This window comes from Fukomys damarensis, unplaced genomic scaffold (genome assembly GCF_012274545.1).
Source record: "Fukomys damarensis isolate Sample0158 unplaced genomic scaffold, DMR_v1.0_HiC HiC_scaffold_34, whole genome shotgun sequence".
Classification (NCBI taxonomy): domain Eukaryota; kingdom Metazoa; phylum Chordata; class Mammalia; order Rodentia; family Bathyergidae; genus Fukomys; species Fukomys damarensis.
This window is the reverse complement of record NW_022900946.1, coordinates 23,636,875-23,643,156: the sequence shown is the minus strand read 5'-3', so window position 1 is coordinate 23,643,156 and position 6,282 is coordinate 23,636,875. Positions and strand designations below refer to the sequence as shown.

Below are 6,282 nucleotides of genomic sequence, written 5' to 3'. Positions count from 1 at the left end.
TTTTTCTTTTTTTTTTTTTTTGCTTTCTTTCTTGCTTGCTTCCTTCCTTTCTTCTTTCCTCTCTCCCCCTCCCTTTCTTTTTGCAGTCAGTACTGGTAATTGAACGCAGGGCCTTTGTACTGAGCTACATCCCATGCTCTTATTTTATTTTGAGACAGGGTCTCACTAAGTTGCTAAATTGCCCAGACTGGACTTAGATTTGCAATCCTCCCGCCTCAGCCTCCAGAGCCTGGGATTACAGGTGTGTGTCACTCTGCCTGGCTTAACACTGTTTTTCTATCCCTGTTTAGCTGGCTGGCAGTGCCCCAGAGGCCGGCATGGCTGCAGGACTTGATGGTCAGTGCGAAACTGATTTTACTGGGGCCAGAATCTGCCTTGCCCAGTTCCTGGCAGTGATCGCCTGAGGCCTGTCTCCGCGCCCTGATAACAGGCTTATGGGTTGAACAGAGGCTGCTGGGAAGGTAAGGGGCCACCTTCAGGGGTCAAAGGCTGAACTCGCATCCTTCCTACCTCTCGGTCTGCTCCCAAGCAGCTGAAGGTAAGAACAGAGTGGAGTGCAATTCTCCAATATACCACTAGATGGAGCTGCAAGCCTTCAGACGAGAGGCAGGTTTCTGGGACCCAGGATCCAGGGCGGGCAGGCCCCCGCACGGAGAGAAGGGGAACCCTGGGGTGGATCTGCTTCAGCTGAAGCTTCTGGAAAAGTAGGGCCTGTGCTGGGAAGGAAGCCCTCTCCCCACTTAGATCTGCAGTTCCAGAGAGGGGCAGGGCAGGGCAGGGCCTGGGGCTGTCAGTTTGAGGGTGTCCCTCTCTGCACCTTGATACAAGATCCTGGTACCGACCAGGGGCCCTGCCTGCCACGAGCGGGCCCCGTGCTCCTCCTCTTGTCAGTCGGTAGCCGTGGGGATTAGGGGTCCCGCGCCCTGGGATCGGGCCTGGCCAGGGTCATCATGGTCCTCACCAGGGTGTGGGAACTATTGCGGCTGACATCCGGTGCTGCTCTTTGTGAGACGCCAGAGGGTGGCGCAGAGGGAAAGCTGTTCCCAGGGCCAAGGCAAGCCTGGGTTTGCTGGGCCTTCTGGGAGGTCTGTGTGTGGCTGGGATGCAGGATGCAAGAGTCACCTAGAAGGGCGGGAGAGGTGGGGAAGGTGGGAGCTCCCCAGGCACCCACTGACCACAGGTGCCTGAGGCTGTATCTGCCCTACTTCCTTCTTATCACAAGGGCCTCCAGATGGCCACATGGAATGCTCCCTGCGGGTGGGAGAGGGCCTGGGGGAAGCCCCACAGAGCCCAGCACTCACCCTGTCCCTTCTGCCCTGGTCCTGTCCCTCTCTGGCCCCAGAAGACTTGGCCCTGGCTGAGGCCTTCATACCTCTGGGCAGCTCTATCCACCCTGGCCTTTGGAGCCAGTCCAGGGGTCTGGCCCCGGTCCTAGTGGAGTGGGTCTCCAGGGGGCCAGATGGAAAGGGGACCCGGATATTGGCGGGCTGTCCAGACTCTGGGCAGTGGGTGTGGTCGGGATGCTAGAGGTCAGGCAAGAGCTGGACCTGAAAAGGGAGCTGGGAGCTTGCAGATGGGGCATGGTCTCTCGGTGAGGCTCAAATCCAGCCTTCTCCCCTTCAGCTATGGGTCCTGCATTGCCAGGAGGTTACCATGGGGGGCTGTTGCAGGCCTCCCTTGGAGACTAGCTAGGAAGTGGACTGAAGTCACACTCTGCTTCTGACTGTGGGTTTCTGGCTTCCCTAGAGCCTCCCGGTGAGCCCTTGGGCTGCAGGTCCTCACCGCGGATGAGGTGATCTAGGGGAGCAGAAGTGAGCAGGAAGGTGTGGACGGGATCCAGCCGGCCCTGTGGTTCTCCCTAGTGCGTCCCACACCCGCCGCGCCAGCTAGCTCCACCAGAGGGCGCTGTCCAGAGGGCTCGCGCAGGAGGAGCTCTGCCCTGAGGGTGGGCTCTAAGTCCCTGAAGTCCCCAGCTGGTGTTCCCTGACCCCAAGTGCGTCCAACATTTGAGGTGGAGGTCCATTCTTCGGGCTTCGCTGCCCGACATCCCCGGGGTCTGTCTCACTGGCAGCACCTCTCTTCCGGTGGGAGGAGGGTGGCATTTCTGTCCTGAGTCTTCTCACTCCAGGGTCCCTTGTTTCGAGGTGAGCATTGTTGGTGCACATTGTGGCCAGTCTGGGGCTTCGGGTTCCTGACTCTCGAACAGGTCTCCAGAGCCAGCCGGAGACCGGAGCTAACCGCCACCGTCCAGCCCACCAATAGCCAGCTTGTAAAGTCCCAGACCTGTCGCCTGCCCCACCCTGCAGGCTGCCCGTGCCTGGTGGTGCCTCCCACCCTGCTCCCCCAGAGCTGCTCAGCTGCCTGACCTTGAGATGCCAAGCGACCTGTGGTGTCACCAGGTAGGTGGTGGGCAGAGCGGAGTGGGGGTGATGCCTCCTCCCGGCTCATCCCACTCCTGGCCCCTGGGCTTCTCCTGTTGTTCTCTCTCCCTCTGGCCTCCTGGGTCACAATTTCCCAGAAAGCTGTACCTGCTTGGCCAGCACTGCCAGGACCTCAGGCTTGGTTTCTGGGGGGAGCCTGGCCCAAGCCTGCCCTCCCACTAACGGTTGCACTCACCCAACCAGCCCTCAAAGGAGCCAGCCACCCTCCCGCGGGCCCGTCACGTCCCCTGGCTGGTGGCTGCCTCTCCAGAAAGTGGCACCTGCTCCGGGTTGTAAGCGGGGCCACCATGAGCCTCCTCCTCCAAAGGCGTCTTCTGAGGACCCCACGCCTACGACAAAGGGCAGGATCAATCCCTCTTCTGATGCGCTGTGAGAGGGCTCGCCCTACGAGGGAGACGGGAGACGAGACGTTTAATTTATCGCAGGAACTGGGAGCAAGTTATAAAAATGGTAATTTCTTGGAGATTCAATTACGTGTTTTCATTGTTACCCTCGGTAATCAAGGAAACGATTTTTAAAGATAGGCTGTGGGATGATAGCAATCTTGCGGGGAGGATCGAGCTGGCTGGGCGGTTAGGGGAGGCGGAGAAGGATGGTGTCCGCAGGCGAGTGGGGCCGAGCTGTCCTGGGGTCCCTCGCCCACACCCCGAGCCTCAGCCGGGCCCACCTGCAGGTGAGCCCATCTCTGAGGCCGTGCAGCCCGCTGTGCCAGTCTGCACTGGGGGAGAAGTTAGGAAAGGGCGTCAGCTCCAGGGCCTCACGGCCGGGGGAATGGGTCCGTCCTGTGGCTTCCCTGCCCAGCACTCTTTCATGTGCTGCGTGGAGAGCGGCTCGGGGCTTCTCGTGGGGCTTGGGCCCGATCCCCCCACCCCAGGTGTTTTCTTGGCTCTAAACAACATCTCCAGGATTAACAGTGCTGGCGGCCGACAGCACCGGGTGATTGGAAAAGGGTTTTATGGCCCCGAGGGTGAAATTGAACTTGCATCCAACGTGTAGTTCCAAGATGGGTTTTTCCTTCCCAGCAAATGCAGCGCATTTCACACTAATTGTAAGGGTCGCTCCTGGCCACTCATCACTTACAGCAGGCTGGGCACCCACCTGGGTCACAGGGCCAAGCCCGCATAGCCTGGGGTGGAGACCGGGGGCAGCTCTGGGGAGATGGCTTTGTCCCGTCCTGGGCCAGGCCAGGGGAGAGGAGGCAGATGAGCTGGCTGGCCTGGGCCTCAACATGGCCTAGCGTCCAGGCTGTGGGGAGGCTCCCTGGCACCTTCCGTCACCCGGGGTGGGGCCTGGGCTGTGCCTCCTCTGAGAGCCCCAACTCATGTCCCCGCACTGCAGTCCAGGAGCACAGTCATCCTGCCTCCACCCTGGCGAGGGGTCTTCAAGTCTCAGAGCTCTGTCCGAGCAGGCCAGAGAGGAGCGGCGACAGGCAGAGAGCTCCTTGGGCTGGGCTGGAGCCTGGGGAGGGAAGATAAGTCTGCTCTCCACACAGAGAGAGGCTGTCGTCGTCGTAGGGGCAGCCCCCGTCCTCGGGCGGGGCGAGCTGCTGGCCTGGTGCGGGTTCCCAGGTGAGGACACAGGTCCCAGGGAGGCAGGGTTTGTCTGGGGCCACACCTGTCGCTGGACAATAGAGAAGGTTAGTGAGGGAGGCCTGGGGCCGGTGGGCCTGCAGGCAGTGGGGTGTGACGTCAAGGGATCCGGGAGCCATGGCGGGAGGCTGGCAGAGATCACAGAGTGGCCCCACCTGCCACCAGTGAGGCGCAAGGGAGGGTGGTGCCCAGCATCCTGAAAGAGGACTTTTCCCAGAGTAATTACCTTCGATTCACTTGTAGTAAATACTAGGCTATTTTTCCCTTTCCAATAATTGCTCTTATTTATTTTTAACTAAGATTAAATGTTCCCTGTGAGCTGCAGATATACTGACTGCCTTGTCAGACTTGGCCAAAGTGCCCTCGCCTTGCCTCGGGGCAGCCCGCCAGGTAGGGAAGCGCCAGGCTGCTTGGGGACCAAGATCGCCTGGCCCGGAAATCCTGGGACTGGGAGAACCAGGTCTCAGCCCCAGCCCAGCCCTGTATTGGCCCAGGGGGCCGAGGAAGCAGCACGTGCGGTGCCTGTCCTGTCTGTCCACACCAGATCTACCCCGGCTGGACAGCAGCCTCGGGGGCCACCCGGAGCTGAGGGCTTCGGGGTACCTCCGGTCGTACCTCGCCTGCGCGGAGCTCCACGCTTCTGAGCCTGCCACGCAGGGTTCCTGCCCTGAGCCTTGGTTTGCTGTCGGTGAGGTGGGGGTGACACAGAGCTCACACCAGCAGGCCGTGAGGGCGGAGCGTCGGGAGGGCCGCGTAAAGGGAGCTGACGACTAGTGTCAGGTTGTCTCACTGCGAAAGGCAGGAAGCCCGGGCCCACTGCGGGGTTAGGCAACTGTGGCCACGTAATGCCATCCACGCACCCTGCTGTGTCGGGGCCGGGCCGCCAGTCCCAGTCAGATAGCCACGTGGCTGTCCTGTCCTGCAGAGTGTCTCCTGGAAGCTCCTCCACAGCTCTGGGACACTGTGCGGTCTTTCCAGCACGATACCTTGGCGCCAGGGCCCCAGGCTTGGGCCTCCCGGGAGTCGAGCTCCAGCCTTCTCAGGCGGGGAATGCGGGCCGGTGTAGAAGCTGGGAAACGGCCTCCTTCACAGCCGGGCAACTGGGGCGGCCAAGGGGTGCTGAAAGAGGGTTCGGCCACCCAGGATGGCCCAGAGTCCTGCTGGGGTCCAAGTAAGTCGGGGAGCAGCCTGCCTCATCCAATGGAGGAGGGAGTATATGGGGTGCATGGATCCTCGCTTGTGTTTGGGAAATATTATTAACAATTAAAAACCTTAAATCTTGGTGACATTCCTGATGGCCGGATAATTAATACACGAGCAGATAATAATTACTCAATGATTAATAGCTGCACTTAATAGTTTTCTAAGTAATTATGATAAAGTTAAATGAAGACCCATCAAAGTTGCTGATGCCCTGTGCAGTGCGGGCACCTTGGTGCCGAAGGGTGGCCCTGGCCACAGTTGCCTCTTCATGCTGGATACACACAGTGAGGGCCCAGTACCCACCTCCAGGAAGCTAGGGTCTCTCTTTCTCAAGACTGGGCCAGGTGGACACAGCCTGTCTCTCTCCTTGCCTCTCTGGCTTATGTTGTGGCCACGTGGACGGCTCGGTGTGTTGGCCCAGGAGCCTCTGCCCCACCCCCACTGGGGTCCCAAATCTCAGAGCTAGTGCATGGGGACACCCTCTGCCCCCACGAGCTGCCTCCCAGTCCTTCTACTGCCCCAGCCTCTGGCCCCTGAGTGTACCCCTTTATCATCAGATTTGGCAGATATTCCTCCAATCTGATCTGGGGTTTTTCCATCTGCCAGTTCTCACTAAAGTGAGAGTGGTTGCTTGGTTCTGCCCTAATGCTCCAGGCTTGGAGCCTCATGAGTTCATCCATGTGAGCCTTCTCTATAAGGGAGGAGAGGAAGAGGGTGATTTCCAGACTGGAGGACTGGCATCCTCTGCCCCAAGTCCATCAGCTCTGCCAGCCCTGGAAAGAGGCTTGGAAGTGGACAGGAGCCCAGGCGGTAGCAGGTGCTGGAGGTCCCCTGTCCCACACGAGCCGGTTCCACTTTGTTCCCACTTGCCTGGCCCGACTCCCAGCGGGCACTGCCGTGTGCCTCTCCCCTCCTCCTCCACGTGGGGCCATCCTGAGCCACCCACCCTCAGAGCACCTTCCTCTGGGTCTGAGGTGGGCGCCTGTCCTGGCGTGGCCTGGCTCACGGCGGACTGGCCGGCCCTGGACATGGCGGACAAAGGGCCAGAT

General features: G+C 60.2%; 1 long non-coding RNA gene across 1 annotated transcript; it reads left to right on the top strand.

Moving 5' to 3' along the window:
- The first annotated feature begins 226 nt into the window (after positions 1–226).
- Positions 227–2,874, top strand: LOC104859833. The gene is made up of 3 exons (XR_779496.1): positions 227–461; positions 2,207–2,399; positions 2,625–2,874. It is a non-coding gene; the product is annotated as an uncharacterized LOC104859833 (long non-coding RNA).
- Positions 2,875–6,282: the final 3,408 nt, after the last annotated feature.